Here is a 22,152-nt window from a genome sequence, read left to right as displayed (position 1 = left end):
TTACTTACTTGACTTCAAGTTCTCTGAGACACAGACTTGTCAATCATCTACCTGGCCTTTAGTACCTAGCGTAATATCTTATACATCACAAATTGAAACAATGAATAAGTAAAATGAATACATTCTATAATATATTTTTTTCCATAGGAGTCAGGAAATTCTAAAGCACTGAGGATACTGTATGTACCCTGTGCTTGTGACAGGATAGTGTACATTAGGACTTTGCGTGTTCTGTTCTCATTTTGGGTGCTAGTACAATGAATTTATTATTTTTGCCTGGGTATAGCCAAGTTACCATGTTTACCTTTATTTGTTAGAAGCAATCTGGTAGTCACTGTGAAAGGAAAGACAGCATTAGATGACTTTCTTGGGGACAAAAATTGTGATTTATTCATCTTTATCTTCTAAGAGCCTAATTCTCAAAAAATGTCGAATTGCTCCCCGACTATACATTATGGGTTGGTTTTAAAAGATGAGTTGGAGCTCTGCAATGAGGAATGGCATTTCGTTTGGCAAAAGCAATAGGAACCAAGAGATGTGGCATAGTGTCGCTGTGACCAGGTAAAGCATCCAGGTGACTGGGGCATAAGGTGTGGTCAGGATGAGGGGGTAGGAGAAATGGTGCAAAGGTGATTGTAATCACAGCTGAGACTATCGAATAAGGGCCTTGAGTGTTATGCCAGATAATGCAATTTGGGGCCTGGAGACCCTGGCAATCGAATTTATCTTACGGACACCTCTTACAGTTGTTCTTTAGGACAACTCTAAACCCTTACGAGCATTTTCTGTCATTGGACCATATTCTTCAGAGACTGTTGGAGGGGAGCGTTTGTGTGGTGGCCAAAGCGCCCTAGACTGTGGGTGTTTGGGTTGGAGGCCCCACAGCGCCACGTGCTGAGGTCACACTTGTATTCTTGGGCACAGAGGCTCGCGTTTCCGATGCTCGTGCATGGTGTTTATGTCCTGTGTCTGCCCTCTGGAAACTTGACTTTGCGGTGGAACCTTGATGTTTAGAAGGCTTGGAGAGGCTGAGGTTATGGGGTAAGTGACAGAGTCTCTTTTCTGAAGCAGCTGGCACACACGTCTGGCCTAAGTGAATTCTTCCTAAAATGTGCTTCCCCAAGTGACTACTTGTACTGCGTATGTAGTCGCTAATTTTAAATTGATGTCAGCATTTGCTGCTAAGTTGATTTGGAAAGCTCTCTAATTTAACTCTTCATATGTGTTGCTGTCCCCTGATGATGATGGTGATAATTTCCATTGTAGCTTCAGATTTAACAATGTCATTTAAGTAAATTGCTTTTTGAGGGAGAGTGAAAGAAAAAGAGTGCATTCCTCATGTAGTTCAATTGTATTTATGCTTCATATACCTTTGAGCGTTGCTGCTGGGAGCTAAATAATCATTGTCTAATCTGCCATTTGATGTACACCCTCCTAAAAACCTTTTGACAGCTCCTGTTTTACTAAAGATGATGTTTCTTCCCTAGACTCGCAAGGCCCTCCAGGCCTCCTTACATTTTCTCCATTCCTGTGTTAGAACCACATGCGCCTTTGCTCAGTCCTTGGAACTTGCATCGGTTCCTCTCACTGTGACCTTTACCCACAATTTTCCTCCGCGGAGAACGGAATGTGTTTTTCTTCCTTCCTGCTCTAGTCACTCCCATCTGCCTGAGGGATGTCGGCACAATCAGCTTTAACTGGAGAAATTCCATTCTGAGCCCTTGCCTATGTCAAGTCCTGTTAGAAGCCCGTAGGTCACTGATATGATTTTGCTTGTCATTTACAGTTAGGCACTGCATGGTGACGTTTCAGTCAATGACAGAGTGCATGTACCACGGGCGTCCCATAAGGTTACAGTGGAGCTGAAATTCCTATTGCTTAGTGACGTCATTGCAGTCATGTCATAGCACAACACGTTACTCACATGTTTGTGGAGATGCTGGTGTAGAAAAAACATGCTGCAGTGCCACTTGTATAAAAGTACAGCACATACAGCTGTGTACACTACGTAATACCTGATAATGATAATAAATGACTGTTACCACTTTATGCGTTTACTATACTATTTATCATTATTTTGGAGTATATTCTTTCTACTTATAAAAAGTAGTTTGCTATAAAACAGTATAGCACGTGACTCTGGCAGCACCCTCATAGATCTTGTGTTTATCTAGTCTCTTGATTGCATTTTACCTTGTGTTTGATTTAATCTTGTGTTTTATAAATTTAGTGTAGCCTAAGTGTACAGTGTTTATAAAGTAACTCAGGAATGCCCTAGGCCTTCATAGTCCGTCACCGCTCACTCCCTGACTCGCCTAGAGCCACTTCCAGCCCTGCAAGTTCTGTGCATGCAAAGTGCCCTATATAGGTGCACCCTTTTTTGTCTTTTATGCTGTAGCTTCTTTATGTTTAGTTACACAAATGTTAACCATTTTTTCAATTACCTACTGTATTCAGTACAGTAACATTCCATACAGGCTTGTAGCCTAGGAGGAATAGGCTATTCCCTCTAGGTCTGTGTAAGTGACTCTGATGTTCACACAATGATGAAATTGCCTAACGACACATTTCTCAATTCATATTTTTGTTGTTAAGCAGTACATGACTATTTAATTTTACATTAATTTTTATGACAGTTTGGCTAGTATCTTAATTTTCAATTAAAATGTAGAAACCCTGTCAATCGTGTTTACCATGAGCCTCGATGGCATAGCACCATGATTAGCAGAGAATAGGAGCTCAGTTATTTTTTGATAAATGAATGAGTAAGTGATATCATATTTAAAATTCTTGGAGTCTCATGTCCCTTGCAAAAAGGAGTGGATCAATAGTTTGTCTCATCCTGAATAAATCTTTTATTGTCCATGCTAGTACCAAACTGACTCTATTCCTTCCAGAAATTTAAGAATAACTTAATAGATTATTTATTAGACCTTTAAGGTTTCATGAAATCAAGTGACAAGGGTAGAAGTGGTAAAGCTTGGAACCAGATAAACACAATTCCAGATCCTCACTCTGTAACTTTGCTTCCCAGCTTTGTGACTTCTGCAGCGTATCTTAACCTCCCTGAGCCTTGTTTTGCCAACAAGTAAAATGGCACTAAAATCCTCATTTCAGAAATGTAATGTAATATCTATCAAAATTTAAAACGTTACTAATTTTAACCAAGAATATCACTTGCAATTATTATATTTAAAAAAGTACAAAGATATTCTTTACATCATTATTAGTAATAGTAAAAAACTGGAAAAACAAATGTTGAGAAAACTGGTTAAATAAATAACACAATGTCTGTTTGGTGGAATACTATGCAGCCACTGTAAGAATGCAAATGACTTAGATGTGGAAATTAGCAATGGGAAAATGCATTTGATATGGGGATTCAGATAAATTAGTTATGGAGAAATGTCCAAGACACAGTGTGAAATGAAATGTTTCAGAAGATTATGGGAAAAAATGCCAAGACACGTGTATAGAAGATTTCTGGAAGATCCCCAAAGCACTGAGAAGTGTGATGAGTGGTCCAGCTTGCATGTGAATAGGGGTAGTGTTTACTTTTTTCACTTTATACTTTACTTTTTTTATTTTTGAAACAACACATATTACTTAGGTAATTTAAAAAAATCTCATAAGATACAGTACCCTCTTAGGTTTTGGTGAGAATAAAATCATATGAAAAAAATGCCTGGTACATACTGGGCAGCTGATTAATAGCTGTAAACATGGGAAGCAGTCCTGAAGTGCACTGGCAGAGGGCTCCCCGGTTTGGAAGAGTATCACCGGAGTTTCAGCCCCCCTCCCTGGTAGCCTGGTAACCATTAGCCATGGTCTCGGGCTGGAATTTACCTCAGTGGGTCCTGGGCAACTGGTAAGGTCTGCCCCAGCCTTTCTACATGGAGTAAGGGAGAGAGGCTCGCGCATTCATTCCAGGAGGTGAAAAGTCTCTAGTCTGGGTCTCTGAAAAATGTGATTACATTTTTTTAAATCCTCACCTGAGGACATTTTTCCATTGCTTTTCAGAGAGAGTGGAAGGGAGAGACAGAGAGGCAGAGAGAAGCATCGATGTGATAGAGACACACCACTCGGTTGGTTGCCTTCTGCATTATCCCTAATGGGGGGGGGGGGGCAGGATGGAGCCTGCAACGGAGGCAAGTGCCCTTGACTAGAATCAAACCTGGGACTCTTCAGTCCACAGACCAATGCTCTAAGCACTGAGCCAAACCGGCTAGGGCATTACAACAAACACTGTATGTAAAACATCGCAGAAGCAATTTTTAGAGGGCCATCCTTGGTTGCTTACTTACTGTTGTATAATTTCCTAATTAAAATTTTTAAAAATGTAGAAATGTTAATGTCAGAAAGGGAAGGTAACATGAGTGCTTGGAATAGGTATTTAGGGCACAGAACAGATCGAGCCAAAGAAGCGCCCACCTTTGGGGCTCATGGCGTGTTCATTCTTTATTGGCCTGTCAGAGTGAGTGGTTGAATTGGGTTTGTGTTTCATATCTGTCTCTGTGGAGACCGAACTTCTAGTCTCTTCAGAGCGTATTTCTTCCCCAGAACAGAGCTTGTGGTCACTTCTTTGCTGCTTGAACCCGAGTTCCTTTTCTTGTCCTTGGGGGTGTATAAAAACTGCCTTTCATTGGAACCATCCTTTTTTGTTGAGCTCTGCCATTGAACGTGAGCTCACCACACACACACACACACACACACACACACACACACTCCCCCCCCCCCCCCCCCCCCGCCCCCGAAAAGCCCCGTCCTGAACTGACGTTCTGATGAGCTCAGACCATTCTGGAGCTATTTGGCAAGCTCTGAGACTTTTTTCCTCTCCTGTTTTTTTGATTTGATGGTTTCTGGGGAGTTGGTAACTGATCTTGCAGTCCTCAACTGCGCTCAAGCTAAGCTTTACATCACAGTATATGTTGTTCCTTGTCATGGAATGGCATTTGTTAGAGAATGTGGCAAAACCCCAGATAAAAAACACAGTGTTTTATCCTGGTTAACAATCTGAGGTTTTATGTCTTATTGTCAAGGTCACTGTACACCAGCCTCATTTTTATTGCCTATATTCTTGCAAACAGCCAGCGCTCATACCTTTATAGTTCTACAAGATTCTGCCACTGACAGATTGTCGAATGGTCCTGATTGACTGCTTTTCACTTGGCAAACTAAAGGTAATAAAATGAGGTTCCCAAAGGAGATGTGTGCATGTAGGGGAGAATTTTCTGGGGGCATGTGTGCGTACAAACTAAATCTGAGATCTCCAGCAGGGCCAGTATCCAGGACTCTAAAAGTAGAACAGACTGACTTATTTGTGACAATGTACTTCAGCCGAACCTCTGTACTGTTGGTTGGCAAAACCTAACAAATGGCCTTTTAATGAGTGATGCATTAATTATTGCAGATATGAGTAATAAAGCAGAATCATTGTGCCGTCTTTTATTCTAATAAGGAATTGAAGTTGGTTACTCAAGAAGCAGCTAGCTATTTACCAGGTCTGGTATGCTCCTGTTTGAAATATAGACACTGCAATGCAAAAAGGGGATGCTAAATGGTATGCACATGGAAATATATGTATATTTATATATAATATTATGTGCGTATGTTTTATGCTTAAAATTTTCAGGCTCTCTAATATCACAGTAAGCATTTCACAGCAGAGTGATTGTTATTTCACATCGTCACTTGAAAAGCTACAAAATCAACAGTGACAATATTTATTATCTTATTGCCCTTTGAGGGAAAAGACCTGTGAAGGTGCCTCAGTACAATGAGACCAAATAATAATTCTTGACAAATGATCAAACAGAAGTGGTGGCTGTTTCTGGAATATAGGACATCATCCAAAAAATGATTAAAAATCAAGTGTGAGTTGTTTCCCTGCCCTGTATTAGACATGTTTCTTTGCCTGCCAGAATCCAGAGTCATGCCTCTCCCTTGACTCCTGGAAGTAGTAGCCGCACTTATCGGGTGACCCCCCCCCCCATTACTCTCCCTGATTAATTCATTAGAGACAGAGTCCTAATCAAAAGTGAGCTAATCTACTCATTGGACAGAGGTCAGTCGTATTCTTTCTCTCAAGTGTTTGAACAAAGTGGCAGAAAGACTTGAGCCAGTCAGGGATGACTTCCAAAATTGGAATGCGGTGTGCAGAATGGTCGGTGCAGGTGACCAGGCTGCCCACAGGCAAGACACACGTGCACTGGAAGGTGAAGGGGTGAGGGTGGGATGGACAGGCAGACAGGCTGCGGTGGAGAATATAGAACAGAATTGAATGAGCGCTGGAAGGAACCACTTCAGGATCTGGCATTCTCCTAGTTTCTCTAAGACCATGCTTGACATTGCATCCACATAACAAACTCCGTTTACCTAAGCTACCTGGAGTGAGCTTCTGTTTTCTACAACCGAAAGAGTCTTGAGGAGAACATTCCATTTCACAACATGATCATATGTCCATGACTACGATGTGGAATTTATCTCCCCACTCAAGTGGGCCATAGAAGATCGTTCTAGGAAAAGCGTCTAAGATAATCAAAAGACTAGAAGGGATTCGGTATTAGGGTGTAATAAAAATAGTTAGTGTTCCAGTATGGGAAATGTATTCCAGATGGAATGTTATTAAAACTTATAAGTCTGGAGTAAACATGAACATGTTCACCAAATCCTTGAAGATCAGAACCAGATGGCATTCTTTAAGACTTGAAAAGGAAGATTTTCGTCCAACTGAGCAACACTCCGCAACAGGAAGGGGATATGGAATTCATTAGCTCAGTGTATGGTTTAGGCTTCAAATATAAACGAGGGACTCAGATAAAGTCATGTGAGAGATATCTATAATAGGGGATTGAGATAAATTAGGGAAGTTTGATAAATATTATTGTACTTTTTAAGGGACACTAGTGAGAATAATTTTGTCTCCCAACAAAACACGGCCTCGGTGTTAGTATCAGATTCTACAACCAACTGTATCATTTCCACCAGTGTTTTCTAGGGATAGCAGGTAAGAATTTTCCCCACGACACTCAGATGTCTTGTTTCTTTCTTCTTATGAAGCAGATAAACCTGACTCTTCTTCTTTCCAAGAGGGCAGCAATTTACAGTGTCCTGAGACTCTGGGAAATGTCCCTTACAAGTTTATCAAAGTCAGAGCTGAGATGCATACTTTCTGAAGCCATATGGATCATTCAAGTGAGGACTGTAGTTAGTGCCAAATCCGTCCAGGGGGTGATTTTGCCCAGCTATGTGACTTTGGACAGGCCACTTAACTCCGCGAGGCCGCTGGCTTAGGTTATAATAACAAATATCTCTTTGGAAAATAACTGTAGTTTTAGAAAACATGATCAACATATAAGAAAGTTGGAGTTCAGCCAGCTGCTCTGTAGAAATAAATTAAAATAGAATTTTTGTTCTTAGCTAAAATATCAGCTCACAGCCTCTCTAACCTTGCAAACAGAAACTGGTTCTTAAATAGCATCTGTAACCCGGAAACCAGAAGTAAATGATAGAAATATTGGAACATATAAAAACAATACAGCAATAGCCAGATTTCATGAGATTTTTTTTGTCTAAGAAAATACAAAAATAAATAGCAGGGGACCAATTTTAACACCTCCGACCCTAAGTAGCCCACTAACAAGTATATATAAAAGTTCAAATTGGTGCTTCCCAGATAGTCCTTTTTTAGAACAGGCTGTGTAAGGAGGTTATGCAAAGCACTCTTAGCCAAACAGCTAAATAGAGGCATTAGGCATTTAGTTTTCTTTGCACACTTGGATAATGTGTGAAAATATTTCCAGCTATAAAAAGATTGGACACCTTCTCCTGTGCTGAGAGTGAGTGTGAGGGTGATGCCTTGGCACCGGTGCCTGGATGCTGGGCAGGTCATCAGTAGAAAACGAGAAGCTGAGAGTAATGCCCTCACGCCTTGTTTGTGCTTCTCTACAATTAAGGGGTTTGCATGGTACAGAAAAGTGGTTAAAAGAGGAGATATCACATTGTGGTTGAAAGGCCAGTTCTGGAACAAGATCACCCTGGGTTTGAATTCTGTCTCAGTGCATTTTCTGGTGGTATAATCTTGAGCATGTGATTTACTACCTAGTGGCCTCAGTTCTCCAGCTGTAAAATGGGATAATAGTGCCTACTTCATAAGGCTAGCATGGTAGTTAATCCAATTATTCTTGAAAAGCATGCAACACAATGGCATGTAGAAACTTCCAACAAATATTTGTTATTAGTAACTGAAGACCTAAGGAAAGCACAGAATGTGTTTCTGAGACCTACCACCCAGGTAGCCTCTAATCTCTCACGTCTGTGCATGTATTATTTATTTTTATTTAATTTAATTTATTTATTTTAAAGCCAGTTCTTATATATGTGTCTCAGAGAGAGGAAGGAGAGGAAGACAGAGAGATAGAAACATCAATGATGAGAGAGTCATTGATCGGCTGCCTCCTGCACGCCCCCGACTGGGGATTGAGCCCGCAACCCGGGCATGTGCCCTGACTGGGAATCGAACCACGATCTCCTGGATTCTAGGTCAATGCTCAACCACTGAGCCACGCCCGGCCAGGAGCATGTATTATTTTAGATGCTATTTATATATATTAAAGACTCACTTGCCTGGCACATCGTAGGGACTCAACATATTCTGATGAATGAATAAGCTGTGGTTCAATTGTTAAATAAAAACTAAACACCGGGTATTATATTAAGTAAAAAAGTCAGACAGAGAAAGACAAAAACCATATGATTTCACTTATATGTGAAATCTAAGAAACAAGATAAACAAAACAGACACAGACTCAGATACAGAGAACAAAACTAATGGTTGCCAATGGGAAGGGGGTTGGGGGGCTGGGTGTAAAAGGTGAAGGGCTTAAAAAATATAAATTAGCAGTTACAAAATAGTCACAGGGATGTAAGTACAGCATAGGCGATATAGTCAATAACATTGTAGCAACTATGTATGGTGCCAGGTGGGTTCTAGGTTATTGAGGGGATCACTTGGTAAGTTACATAAATGTCTAACTACTATGCTGTATGCCTCAAACTAATGTAAAATTGAATGTCAATTGCAATTGAAAAGTTAAAAAAAAAACCACACACACAGGAAACTAAACACCACTTTTACCCATCTCAGGTCTTCCATTGCTTTAAAATATTTATTGGCTTTTCACTCTCTTCTGATAAGACCAACACACCCAAATTGAATTAGTAGTGTCTCATTAAGGAGGGCAATGCATTCTTTTAGCCTTATCTTTGTTTTTGAGATTCCTTCTTTCTCAAGCAGCCCTGGCCTATCGATTTTGCCGATAAAATGTTACTAATTCTTCAAGACTCATCTCAAATGCTCCCTCCTGCACTGTAGATGTTGTAGCCTCATTGCATTATGTGCTTTAAATATGTCTTATCTTACTTACCTTTAACAAAATCCCCTGGCTCCTAAGGCCAGAACCTCTCTTTCAAATTGTTGTATCCTCTCCAGTGTTTAAAATATGTTTTTGCCCAAATCAGTATATATTTATTTCATTGAAGGAATGCCCCTACATAACATGAAATGATGTAGGATCTAGAAAAATATCAAAAGAAATATTACCATGAACACAAGGAGAGACCTCCTGTGAGTAGCCTGATGGAAATGCCAGAATGGCCCTAGTAATTATTTGAAGAAAATTTCCTGCTTAAAGGACTAAAAGGTTGGGACAATATAAGAACCAGCCTCTTATGGACCTAAGAAGATAATCCTGGACCAGAATTAGCTAGCTCTGGGGTAGGTCTCTTGTAAAAGAATAATAAAATAATCATGTTTCTTGACATTTTCTGTCTGACTTGTTTCACTTAATGATACTCTGAAGGTCCATCCGTGTTGTCACAAATTGCAGTATTTCATCTTTTCATATGGCTGAGTAGTATCCCACTGTACATATGTGTATCTTCTTTATCCAGTCATCTACTGAGGAACATTTCAGTTGATTCCATGTCTTGGCCACTGTGAATAATGCTGCAGTCAACATAGTGGTGCATATATCTTTGAGAGTAAATGTTAACTAAGATACCCAGAAGAAGGGTTGCTGGGCTATATGATGTCTATTTTTAATTTTTAAGGAACCTTCATACTGTTTTCCATAGTGGCTGTACCCGTTTACATTCCTACCTGCAGTGAATGAATGTTCCTTTTTCTCTACAACCTCTCCAATATTTATCATTTCTTATCTTATTGAGAATACCTATTTGAACAGATAGGAGGTGGTATTTCATTGTAGTTTTGATTTTCATTCCCTTAACAGCGAGTGAAATTGAGCATCTTTTCACAAATCTTTTGGTCATTTGTACGTCTTCTTGGGAGAAATGTGTATTTAGATCCTCTGCCCATTTTTTTTATTGGATTGTTTGTTGTTGTTGAGTTGTGTAAGTTCTTTACATATTTTGGGTATTAAGCCCTTATCGGAGCTATTGTTTGCAAATATCTTTTCCCATTTGGTTGGTTGCCTTTTTGTTTTGTTGATGGTTTCTTTTGTTGTATACGGAAGCTTTTAAGTTTAATATAGCCTCGTTCATTTATGTTTGCTTTTACTTCCCTTGCCTTTGGGGTCAAATTTATATAATCCTCTCTAAGATCAAGATCTATAAGGTTAGTACCTATGTTTTCTTATATGTAATTTATTGTTTCAGGTCTTATATGTAGGTATTTGATCCATTTTGAATTAGTTTTTGTATATGGGACAAACAACAATCTAGTTTCATTCTTTTGCATGTGGCTTTCCAATTTTCCCCAGTACCATTTATCGAAGAGGTTTTTTTTTTTGTCGCATTGGTCTGTATGTTTAATGCCAATACCATGCTGCTTTGATTATCGTAGCTCTGTAGTATAATTTGAAGTCAGGGAATGTGATGCCTCTGGCTTTGTTCTTTTTTTCTCAGTATTGCTTTGGCTATTTCGGGTCTTTTGTGGTTCCACAGAAATCTGATTTTTTTTGTTCAATTTTTTTTAATGCCATTGAGATTTTGATGGAGATTGCATTAAATCTCAAGAACCATATGATTTCACTCATATGTGGGATACAAAACTGAAAGCAACAAGTGGATAAACAAGACAAACAAACAAAAACTCATAGACACAGAAAATAGTATGGTGGTTACCAGAGGGAAAGGGGGTGGGGGATAGTGATGGGTAAAGGGGGTCAAATATATGATGACAGAAGATGATTTGACCTTGAGTGGTAAACACACAATGCAATATACAGATGATGTATCAGAGAATTGTACACTTGAAACCTATATAATTTTATTAACCGATATCACCCCAATAAATTTTAACAAAATAAATTGGATTGAAACAAAATTTAAAATAAATAAATAAAATAAGAATCTACATTTTTCTACTTTTTCTTTGCTTAATCCCTTCACCCTTCTCGCCCAGCCCCCCAACCCTCTTTTCTCTGACAGCTCTCAGTCTGTTCTCTGTATCCATGAGTCTGTCTCTACTTTGTTAGTTTATTTTGTTCAGTGTATTCTACATGCAAGTGAAATCATATGGTATTTGTCTCTCTCTGACTGGCTTATTTCACTTAGCATAATACTCTCCAGGTCCATCCATCCTGTCACAAAAGGTAAAATTTTCTTCTTTTTTATAGCTGAGTAGTATTCCATTGTGGTGATGAAAGGAATGTGGGATGGTAAACACACAACACAATATACAGATGATGAGTTGTAGAATTGTATACCTGAAACCTGTATAATTTTATTAACCAATGTCACCCCAATAAATTCAATTTAAAAAAAGAATCTACATCTTTTCTATGTATCTACCATCAGAAAATGAAACACTGCTTTTATAATTCTTAGTAATTCTACAGTAATTCCATTTGTAGCCATTCTTATTTTATAGTTATGCTTATTTTCCTATATCTATTGAGAAATTACCACATGGCACTCCTGAGCTGGGTGTTTTACATGTGTGTTTTTTCTTTTAACCTTCACTTGTATCTCAGTTTTCCTGATGAAGAACCAGGGTTCAGGAATACTTAGGCCAAGTTCACAGAGGTAGGAAATGGCACAGTCAGAATCTGAACCCAGATTCCCCCAGGGCAATGGCCCTGATGACACAGGCAACCTGTGGAGGTTTTCCATTTACTCTAATCACAAAAAACACCTCCCTTAGCTACTTGCTGCTTTCAGGGAATCATTGAACATCAGAGGTCGAAAAGATGTTAGCAAACATTTACTACAGCTCACATGACTTTAAGAGGAGGAAGGTAAACCATGGAGAAATAAAATTCCTGCTTTAGATTGGTGAGTTAGTGGCAAAATTGGGACCAGAAGTCAGTTTTTACGTGAGCCCAGTGCAGTTTCTCATGAGGCAGGAATAAACAGCTTTACAGATTAGCCTTGCAAACCCAAACCTATACAGTGACAGCAAATGTCACAATTCGCATAACAGATGTTGTTTTGGGTTGTAATTATTGTCACCTCCTCTTTCTGCCAGATCCTCTCTCTTTCGACATCAGAACCCAGTAGGACAACCTGTAGAACTTCAGATGCAGAGAAAATATCTTTGCCTCCTTCCTGCCCCATGCACTCTGCAAACTTGAGGAGGTTATGCCTGAGCTAGTGAGAATGCCCTTGAAAACCAACTACTCAGTAGTCCAAAGACAATTTTCTAAATGGCATTATTTGCATGAGCTGTATTTAAAACCCTGGATCCCAGAGAGCCACATCCTTGCCAGTGGAAAATAGTTTTTACCCTCTGTGCCAAAAAAGAAAGAAAAGAAAGGAAAAAAATTTGGTAGAACAGATAACTGTTGGCCAGAAACGAAGAGACTGCTGAATAAGCTGGGACGCTGTCAGGACTGAAATTCAAATAGAACAATAGCTGTGGGTCGCAATGCAGAAGAAAAGAGGAAGTTGCCCTGTGTGTAAGTGACTGGCTGAGAGGCCCTCTCACAGAGGAAATGGGCACCCAGAGGAAACAGGACATGCTGTTGGGAGAAGAGCCGGATCACCAAGTGCAAGAATCAGAGGCCTGTAGGAAATGTGCCGAAGGCTGAAAATGCCAGAGATAAGAAAAGCTTATCGCTACAGGGTGTCCCCCAAAAATGTATACACATTTTAACAGCTGACAGCTTCATTTTGAAAATGAAATGTATTTTAAGAAACACTGTCTTTATAATTATTCAAAGTGTGTGTATAATTTTTTTGGGGGGACACCCTATATATTCAGAACAAGAAGGTAGAAAATGAAAGGATGGTTCTACCATGAGACCCTTTTTAGGAAGGGGCCGCACTTTGTCTCCTCCCAGCACATTTCTCTGTAAAGGATATAAATATTAGATTGGATAGGGCGTAATACCAGTAAGAGGAAATGGAAGCCCAAGGATATGAGAAAATCTAAAGCCACCACAGTGGTGCTTTAAGTTCAGTTCAGCAATCTGTTATTGGGAATCTTTAATACCCTGACATTTTGCTAGATGCCAGCAGTGTCAAGACGAATAAAATACAATCCCTGCCTTCAAGGGCTCACAGTCTAGGGGATAAAACAAGCACGAGAAAAGTTAATTACGTAACAGTATGATAAATGCAATAGTATATTGAATTCTGTGACTTTGTAGAGCTATGAAGAATGGGAGAGGAGCAAAGAGATTATAATTGGCCAAGGTTGATGTAAATTTTGAAAAGAAATTTAATTCTCTGGTTTATAGATAAATTACATTGGTACTTTGATACCAGTCATGAGCAAAAATCTGGAATCAATGAGTAAAGGATGTTAAACATGATTGAAAATTGGAGGTGATTACTAAGAATCCTGGATTTCCTGAGAAACATTAGACAAGCTCACGTGGTTTCGTTTCCTTTTTAGAAAAAGCAAATTTGATCGGGAGGCTAGAAACAAAGTGTAGACATTCTTACCGTAGACCTTATCTCATGTCCTGGTTTTGTACAAGTATTTGACCAGGTCTTCAGTGACATAACTTCTACAAGTATTTGACCAGGTCTTCAGTGACATAGTTTTACAAGTATTTGACCAGGTCTTCAGTGACATAGTTTCTACAAGTATTTGACCAGGTCTTCAGTGACATAGTTTCTACAAGTATTTGACCAGGTCTTTAGTGACATAGTTTCTACAAGTATTTGACCAGGTCTTCAGTGACATAGTTCCTACAAGTATTTGACCAGGTCTTCAGTGACATAGTTCCTACAAGTATTTGACCAGGTCTTCAGTGACATAGTTCCTACAAGTATTTGACCAGGTCTTCAGTGACATAGTTCCTACAAGTATTTGACCAGGTCTTCAGTGACATAGTTTCTACAAGTATTTGACCAGGTCTTCAGTGACATAGTTCCTACAAGTATTTGACCAGGTCTTCAGTGACATAGTTCCTACAAGTATTTGACCAGGTCTTCAGTGACATAGTTCCTACAAGTATTTGACCAGGTCTTCAGTGACATAGTTTCTACAAGTATTTGACCAGGTCTTCAGTGAACAAGAAATATGTACGTGATTGCTAACACACAGAGATGGACTTGGAAATGGCAGTTAATTGGTAGACATCAGTCAGAGGGAGGCTTCTAGTGGTGAGTTAGAGGGCCCTTTACCTTGGCGTGGCTGTTAAACGTTTCTTTCACGACTTGGGTGATGTATCAGTAGGGGCCCCGCAGGAAACAGACAGCAGGCTCAAGGGGGAAACCTGAAGGGAGTTTCGTCACAGGCCCATTTACTTGTGGGTGTGCATAAGGGAGCTGCTTAGGAGCAGTGCAGAGCCTCAGCCCTGGCCCTACAGGCCCTGGGACGGACCATGGAGGCGGAAGCAAGCAGAAGGCCGCCGCCCTGCTCAGGCCTTGGGATGGCTGCTTCCCAGCTTTGCACTGCCGGCTGCGGGCCTGTCCCTGCTCCCGTGTCCCTGCAGGCACATACCCACCCTCCGTGCACTTCCTCCTTCCTGGACTCGTCTGTGGGGCCTGTGCGAGTTGTTTGCTTCCCTGCCTGTCAGCTCCTTCCCCGCCATGCCTGGGAAGGTCGGGCAGGGCGCCTTCCGGTGCCCCTGGGAACAAGGAGGAATGTGGGTCTGACACAGACGCTCGAAGGGACTCGGGTGGACTTGGATGTGCTAATTAACTGGTAGATATCAATAGATACGCTGCTCGGGAAGATGGGAACAGAACAATTCTACTCAGAGGAAACTGTTGTCTGGATTCTTATATTGCCCTCTCCCATCTTCCTGGTAAAGTTTTAAAGATTTTCTTTCCATTGTTTTGGTAAATAAATTATTCTTAGAATAAGGTATGACATAGTTGTTCCCAAACAAATATAATTTTTGTGGGTCTTTTTTTTTTTTTTTTTTTTGAAGCCATAGCAACTCCTTTGGGCCAGTCTTCATATGCCTGTTCTCTTATTTGAGGGCATACTAACATGCAGTTGATAAAAATTTCTCAGAAAAGAGCAACATAAATACTCTCAAAATGTATCATAAGTACTTTTCATACAGATAATACCTATGGGACGAATCAAGACTTGTTAGTAATTTAATGAGACTTTTAATGCTTTATGTGTCAAACGGCAGTGAAGAAAAGCGAGCATGATGATTTGATCTAGGGATAGCCTCTCTTCCTTTTTCATTGTTTATATCGTCAAGGTGAATCCAAGATAATGGTGTGTTGCAGGGAGACTAAAATTTTAATATCATTCCTGCATTCACTCTTCTGTCTAGGGGGATATGCGAAATAGATCGTATTTACTTATAGATTACTCAGAGAGGTTCTTTCTCTCAGTTCCTCTGTTCACCCCTCTTGCTGTAGGGTCTCTGTTTCAAAGAACCCAAAGGGCCTCTTTTAAGTTCTCTTTAACTCTAAGTCCTAAAGGACCCTTCAGGGGATGAAACATTGTGAGGCTGCCGGACTCTTTCATAAGTTTAAAACTTAAATATTTTCCTATTACTGAAAAAAAAAAAGACTTCACATTTTATCATATTTGAAATGAAAACCTTCTTAAGATAAAAGATGATATTACCATCATTTCAAAATATACTGATATTTGGATGGTCATAATTTTTCTATTATGTAGCTCTTTTATAACCACTTATTGGAAAAAATGTCCAAGAGCACATGGAGGCTGCTTGAGGTTGCCTTATCATTCCTTTCCCACAACTGAGATCCTATCTTTTTAACTACAAACTTCACAGTGGAAGTGATTTCCTTTGTGAATTCTGGGACCACATTCTGTAGCCTTTGGACACACCAATTCAGATTGCTGCCTTCCTCCCCCAGCAAATCAGTCAAGCATAACACCGAGGAGATTAGCGTTTCACTGCCCCGATTTACAGTCAGCTTTCTGTCTTCTTAGTGTCCCTTTGCTTAGCAACAGAAATGCGGCAAGCACTATATTGCCAACCAATTTCTTTTTTGCTCTCATATTAAAAAGAACTTAAGGATATAAGACAGCCAATAAAACATTGCACATTTTACTTGGGCTTCCTGTTAGAATTTTATACTCTGAACACCAGGGCTTCCTCAGGCCACAGGATTTTCACAATATTTCTGGTCGAAATTGACTTAATCATATAATAACATCTGGGCCCCTGATACCCAGTGAATGTAGCAGCAAGTCAGCAACCAGGGCAGTGCCAAGGCATCTTTCAACTACAGATCTGCCCTCTTTTTTCCCCCAGGTACTAGTTTCAGAAATTTAAGTCATCTAGGTCAGGAATTAAGGCCATCCTTGTAGTAGTAGTTAAAAGGACTTTAGAGACGCGTGCACCATCTTTGTTACTTTGGAGTGCTGAGGTTTTTAAAATTCAGCATGTCAACTCCACGGTGTTGGCTGATCCTCTCATTGAGCAAGGCATTGTGCTAGATGCCAGGGAGAGTAGCAAGATGAGTGAGACTCAGCCCCTGCCTTCAAGGAGTGGAGCATGAATCAGAATACACTGTTTCTAATATTTGACTACATTTGACCATATTTGACCTGAAAAATGGCAATTTCATATGATATAGCCCAATAATAAGGACTTTTGTCGTGCTTAAGGAACACCAAGGCCGAAGACCTTAAATATAACTGGTGGAATCTGGGAAGGTTTTAGGGAGCATCTGTGATTTCAGCCTCCTATCTAGGACAAATGCATCTGTGGCTCTGGATTTGAGACCAAGAACAGAACATCAGTATGAGAGAGGGAGGACAGAAAGGTAGGGGAAAGTAAATTATACAGCAAGAAGACTAATGGAGCAGTAAATGATAGGACTCCCACATGGCCTGTGGGACTTGTGAATGAGAGTGGAGTTGCAGACAAGAAGATGAAAGGACCATGTTTATTCCTACCTGTCAACTTTGCTTTAGAGCACAATTAGTTTTCAGGGCATTGGTGAAATGATTCAGATGTACTGACAGTTTTTATTGCTATGTTTATTGGACTAATTTCCCCTCCTTTACCCTTTATGTGCTACATTAAAATGCAAGAAGAGAAAGGAATTAATTGTGCATCTGGAACTTAGATATCTATTTTAATTCAGAAGTAAAGAGGAGATTAAGGAATTACATGGGCAATACACATTTTTTGATCTTCAGACAAATGTGAGAAGAAGGAAATATTCAAGGGGAAAACTGGAGTAAACATTATTTTCAATGAGATATTAATTTTAAATAAATATCCATTGAACTTTTTATACCTTGACCACTGAGTATACATAGCAAAACTTGTTTGCATTTCTAATGGGACCTAATCACTCCAGGCCATGTTTACCTTGTTTACTTCCAAATCCTCATGGCCCAGCACAGTGCAGCCCCATCACAGGCACCTGTTAAATTTGTTGAATGAATGGATACATGAATGAATGGTCAGGTGGAGTCCCAACTATATACTGTAACGTACATACCGTGTCTCCCGTTTCCGACTTCTATTTTTGCTCTTTTGACCTATTCTCTCCTATGTCTCTGTCTTCCTTTTCCCAAACAAAATTTTTTTAAAAACAAAGCTGAATATTTTTTTCTACTTTTGGCCAAATCTTTTACTAATTTTCACCTTCCACCTATGCTTGACACTTTCTTTAGCTTGGGCTTATTCTCAACTTTCTCAAGCCATCTTCAGTTTGGGGCCACTGCTTACATTCCTATCAACCGAATTATCATTTTATTAGCAACAACAAGAATCATAAGAGTAACAATAAAGTGATGGGGAAAACAGCCAACAACAATGATAACAGAAGGGTTTGAACGAACCCTCAAGTAGAAAGTTAGGAGGCTCAAGTCAGTAATAATTATTAATTCCCTTTTCCTGTTCAGTGTAGACTAAGTCAGGGTTAAATAGACATTCATACATCTGGACCTTCCAGGGACAAGACCTATATTAATTTATATGTTTCTTCTATGTCTTATTTCAAGTCCAAATCAAAATGTTGGTAATAATTGTTTTTGGAGAGTGTAGTTTGTATATTATTGTTAATGTTTTATTGGAAAATTGGTCTTTTAAACCTATGATTTAAAATGGCCTGTGCGTTCTTAACTATAACACTATTCTATTCAACTTTACATTTCTCTTGACTATGTCTGTAGCTGTAGAAAAGAGATCCACCTTAGACTCAGATTCATGCAATCCACAGGTATTTTAGAGCTGAAAGTAACCAATAGAGTCCATTTAATTCATTCTCTCCATTTTTGCCAATGGGGATACTTTGGCCACATAATGGAAATGGACTGTATAGGAAACTTCATTGAAATGTATATACGTATGTATGTATGTACATATTTAAAGAAGTGCCTGCAGCAATAAAAGGCGCCATCTACTGGTCCAGGGGACTGGTGGCTATCGCCGCTGTGATGCTTTCCCAGAGGGACAGCTGACCTCCGTGAATCTTGGTGGCTCCAGCACCGTGGTCACCTCCCCCACATCCTGTGAGCATTTCTGGAAACTGCAGGAGATCTTCCGCGGCCTTCATGAAGACCTACAATGGGTGCTGGAGCAGCTCCTGGGACTGAGGGACATAAGAGAAGTTGACTAGAGAGTTTGATGAAAAGTAGTAGGAAGCAAATAAAACGCTGGCAGAGATGGAAGAGGAACCACATTACGCACCCCCACCTTTCTGTAACCTGACAGCCACACCTGGGGCGAGGAGACATGAAATAGGGCACCTACGCTGCCGAGAAGGAGCATGTGGACCGGCTACAGCCTCAAAGGGCGTTGCTTTTCAAGGCACTGACAGCCTGATCCGGGCCACCCAGAGTATTGAGTGTCCTTGTGGGATTGCCTCAGAGACTCACCAGGTTGGCTCACAAATCAGAGAAGAGCTGGGGGAGCAACCTGACCAGTTGGGAAGTACCAAGAATAGATTGGTAAATACAAGTGAAAGCTTGAGCAAAAATAGAGTCTCTGGTCAGTGTCTAGAAAAGGGACAACCAATGAGCTGCTACTTTCCGTTGTCATCTTAGTAAAGCTAGCCACCCTGCGAGGCCTGGTTTATCACAAGTTCTTTCGCAGGCATCGAACTTCCTGCAGGGCAGGGTATGTGGACCAGAGCTCTGACCCTGTGAAGGAATGATGTTGGCTGTGGAATGAAGGCATTGATGCTGTGACAGCCAGTAGTTGGAGCATGCAGTGTGTAGCCAGACTGCGGCAGTAGGAAGTCAACATGAAATACCTTTTAAATGTGAAGGGAGAGCATTTAGTACTTCGGTATATCGCAAGACCAGTGCGATATACCAAAGTAATAAATGCTGCTTATGACTTCTTTCATTTTTTTAAAAAATACCATCTAAAATTCTAAAGTTTATTTACTATTGCAACTACAATATAACAAATTCTACATCATGCAGATGGCTACATAGAATTTACAGAGAAAGAACCATTGATGACACTTAATTAAGTTGTTTCAAAGTAAATTTGTTTTACTTATGTAAAGCAACCCTCATGTTCTGAAAATGATGTAACTGTTAATTGTTCTTAGGAATTAGTAATTGAATAGTTAATAGGTAGGTCAGATTAAGGGGAAAAAAATACACTCAGAGGTAAAATTTCATCTGGTCAAGAGGGATTAAAAACAATACAAGACCTAATGCAAGTGGATTATTTACTAACAACAGTAAGCATGACAGTAGCTTTTTTTTTTTTCCTTAAGTAGGAGAGGCAGACAGTTATTGCTATATTTAAAAGAATAACCATGCTAAACTCACCTTTTAAAGTCATTCTCCAAAATAAGTAGGGACAAATAAAATTTAGTAAGTCAAGGTGAAATAAAGGCTTTGGAAGAATAGCTTATAATAGAAGGCCTGTAAAGAAATATTTTCATGGGCCCAAATCAATGAATATCAGACAGTCCATATGTTACAGTGTTACCAACCTTAGCACATCCACCTAACTATTAATTTGAAAAGTATTTGACATACAGGATATGTCAGAAAATGTAAAGATAATGGTCATTATAAAAAATGTGTATAAAATTTAAATCTGGAGACTGTCATATTTTATTTGCTGTTTATAAGTGGCGATACACAGCTCCTACTGTCTTGGGTTATTAAAGGTAAATTAGAATTTAATTACTGCTTTCTATTCAGACATATTTCTAGGTGGTGTTTCGGATTCTAGACTCAATTTTCTCAATTTTTATTTGCAAAGTAATTTAATTTTCATTAGTGAAGAAGGCAGAACAAAGGAGAAGACATGAGTGTTTATTATGATAGTTCCAAGTAGCGGCATGTTACAAATTGCTCTCTGTAACAAAGGATAGTCCTCACCCATTCGGCAGTAACGTTCATTCATTGAGCATCTCCTATGTTTGGTGCCCTGTTCTAGTGCTTCCATAGCCCACTATGCATGATGGGTTCCCCAGGGTTCTCCAATAACCCTACTATCCTGAAGCATACGCTCTAGCCACCAGGAATATTTATTGCCTTTGTATTCTAAGTGAACATTTTATCGTCACAGACTTTAAAATATCATAGTGTGCTTAGGTAGATTTAAAAGAATAAGGAATCCTAAGAATCCTGAAACAATCAGAAAGAATATATGCACCCCGATGTTCATAGCACAGTTTACAATAGCCAAGATCTGGAAACAGCCCAAGTGCCTGTCAGTAGATGAGTGGATAAAAAAAGCTATGGGACATTTACACCATGGAATACTACGCAGCTGTAAAGAAGAAAAATCTCTTACCCTTTGGGACAGTATGGCTGGACCTAGAGAAAATTATGCTAAATGAAATAAGCCAGGCAGTGAAAGACAAACATCACATGATCTCGCTCATAAATGGAATCTAAAGAACTTAATAAATTGATGAACAGAATAGATTCAATGACATGGAAGCATAGATGAGACTGACGAATGTCAGAGGGAGGGAGGAGGGCAGGTGGGTGGAGGGGGAGAGAGTAACTAAAGAATTTATATGCAAATTTGCACAACCCAAGGACCAGGACAATGGTGGGGAGAGGGACTGGGGAGGGGGATGGGACGGGGTGGAACGGGTCATCGGGGAGAAAAAGGGACATCTGTAATATTTTAAACAAAAATAAAATTTAAAATAAGTAAATAAATAAATAAATAAAAGAGTAAGGAATACTTTATGTTGGTGTGCTTTGTAGCTTAGAACATACTCACATTGGTCCAATTCTTCAACACCTGGGTATTTTGTTTACCAGAGAAGAAAACAGACCCTGAAAGGTGGACTGGCATCCCTGAATCTCACAGACAGTAAATGGCAGAGATGAGGCCTGTCCCCTCTCATTCCAGGGCTGTGTTGACTTCACTCCCCTACTGTGCCCTTCACAGCATTTTGGTGAAAGGCCACTTGAAGCCATGAGAATGGGCAGATAACTAAACCTGTCTTGATTGTAGTAAGAGGGGAAAAAGTGAATATTTAGTAGCAAAAAAGGACCACAGGTTGAGCAATACTAGAAAACCCTGTAGGACAGTCTAGTATTTAGCAGTGATTTCAAGCAATGGAGATCATTTCATGGCATTTGGAAGCACTAAGAATGAATGAGTACCCTAGACTCGAATTGGATCATTGATCTGGAAATAAGTTTAAACAATGGAAAAGTGTGAAGGGTGCTTCGGGTGATGGAGTAACCTGCCATGGAGAGGCGGAGGCCTTTCGTGGAAACTGGTGAATCGCCTAAAGCAGCCTCAGACTCTGATGGATGACTTGTCAGCTGTTTTCTCTCTGAAGGCT

At 39.8% G+C, this 22,152-nt stretch overlaps 1 protein-coding gene and 1 pseudogene across 2 annotated transcripts in view; both read left to right on the top strand.

The window, feature by feature from the left end:
• Positions 1 to 22,152, top strand: part of PRKG1 (protein kinase cGMP-dependent 1) — a 949,780-nt gene that overhangs the window by 206,473 nt on the left and 721,155 nt on the right. The window lies entirely within an intron of this gene.
• On the top strand, positions 14,799 to 19,655 carry LOC148091539 (vesicle transport through interaction with t-SNAREs homolog 1B pseudogene; annotated as a pseudogene).

This window comes from Miniopterus natalensis, chromosome 14 (assembly GCF_054644295.1).
Source record: "Miniopterus natalensis isolate mMinNat1 chromosome 14, mMinNat1.hap1, whole genome shotgun sequence".
Lineage (NCBI taxonomy): Eukaryota > Metazoa > Chordata > Mammalia > Chiroptera > Miniopteridae > Miniopterus > Miniopterus natalensis.
This window is presented reverse-complemented; position numbering and strand designations above follow the sequence as displayed.